The sequence below is a fragment of the Dipodomys merriami genome, unplaced genomic scaffold (genome assembly GCF_024711535.1).
Source record: "Dipodomys merriami isolate MVZ:Mamm:240054 unplaced genomic scaffold, mDipMer1.0.p SCAF_1513, whole genome shotgun sequence".
Taxonomy (NCBI): domain Eukaryota; kingdom Metazoa; phylum Chordata; class Mammalia; order Rodentia; family Heteromyidae; genus Dipodomys; species Dipodomys merriami.
This window is the reverse complement of record NW_027202842.1, coordinates 43,273-45,132: the sequence shown is the minus strand read 5'-3', so window position 1 is coordinate 45,132 and position 1,860 is coordinate 43,273.

Here is a 1,860-nt window from a genome sequence, read left to right as displayed (position 1 = left end):
GGCCAGGCCGAGGGCTGCTGCTGCGGTAACACGCATCTCCCTCCAGGACAGGTCTCTGTGTGCTGTCAGTCCCTACATGGAGGAACAGGTGGCCCAGAAGAGTCTCCTGGAACTCAGTGCTCCAGCCGGCCCCTGCCGCTCACTAGAGAAGAGTGAGTGCCTCCCGGCCTCCCCTGTGGCCTGGACCGCAGGGCACAGCACCTGGCAGACTTAATCTGCCAATGTCTCCACTTGACCATGGTCACTCTTGGAACTCAGGGCTAGGGTCTGCTGCCAGATTGCTGTCCCCCTTCACAGTGGAGCCCCCAGGGGGTCGGAATGGCTCATCCCCTCCCCGGGATGCAGTCAAGGAGAATGGCATCCACTGCGTGCACGCAGGTATGCACGCGCATACGCACTCAGGATATCATTACCAGGTTTTCCAAATCCCCTCCCCTCCCCAGAGAGAATGCCGGGGCGGGGGCGGGGGGGTGGGTTCGTGAGGTCCATGACCACGCTCCTCTGCGTTTGGGGTGGGCTGAGATCTCGCTGCCTGGGGCAGGAGTGGGTCGTCCACCCCCGGCCGACTCCACACGCTGCACCTGGAGACGAAGCCTGGTGGAATAAATTAGGGAAAGATGGGGCCAGGAGGGGGGGCTGGTGTCACAGGATTGGGCTCTTAGACCCCTTTCCTCTTCACCGTGTGGCTGACTACAGGGACCTGACGGGGGGCGCACTTCCAGCCTCCAGGTCACAGGAAGGTGGGCCTGTTGTCCCCCTCTAGTCCACGCCGCACCCCAGGGCCACCGCACTCACAGGCCCAGGCCAGGTGCTGAGATCCGAGGACCTGCTCTGCAGCCCCCCCTTCCAGGACCGTGTGGGCGGGAGTGTGCACACAGGGCTGTCTGAATGTACAATTGTGTGTGTGTGTGAGAGAGCAGTGTAGCTGAGCCGCCCAGACCTCACCCTATGGCCTGTCTTAGCTGAGCCAGGACAGGACCTCGAACCTCCCAGCAATGGGACAGGGCATGCAGTAAGGCTGCCAGGGTCCAGAAACATCGCAGGAGTCAAGAGCAGGCCTGGCAGTGCCCCGGCCCCAGCGGGGGTGGGCCAGGCAGACAGGGCAGGGGCGGGGTCAGGCAGGAGAGAGTGGAGGGAGATGTGCTGTGTGTGCCGCGTCCACTGCCTGCGGGGCGCAGCCTGCCACACCAGGCCGCCAGCACCGGGCTGGCCTCTGTCCCGGGCGGGGGGCTCGTGAGGCCCATGACCACGCGGGCAGCAGTGCAGACTAGGGCACAAAGGCAGCCTTGCTGTCCTCCACGTCAGTCTCTTGGCCCGGCCAGCACCTGCCTGGCAGCCGGAGGCTGGGGCCTCTACAGTGCCCAGCCAGCCAAGACCAGGAGGCCACGGGCCCAGGAGGGGCCGCAGGAAAGCTGGCGGTCAGTGTGGCAGGTGGGAGGGAGGGAGCAGACGCTGGGTGCTGGGACTCCCCCTCCCCCACCGGGCCCAGGCTCAGCTCAGCCAGTGTGGCTCCCAGGGGACTCGGGACCCTCCTACTCAGAGCATCCTTCTGGCCGATGAAGGAGAGGAGGTGGGCATCTGAGACCTGGCGGCTCATGTACCTTGTGCTTCTGGCTTCCATTGATCCACCTCCCCCTACCTCCCCCCAGCTTCGGTCTGTCCCAGTAGTTGGACTGTAATCCACACCCCCACTCATCCTCAGACGTTCCCTGGATGCTTTCTGGGCCTTTCTATCAGGATGGGACAGAGAAACCGGACCAGAAAGCAAGCGGTGCTGTGATAATGGGTGGTGGTGCTGGGGGTGTGCCCCACCAAGAGGGGGGCCTTAGATAAGTTTTGTGAGGGCCAAGATGTCAAGGA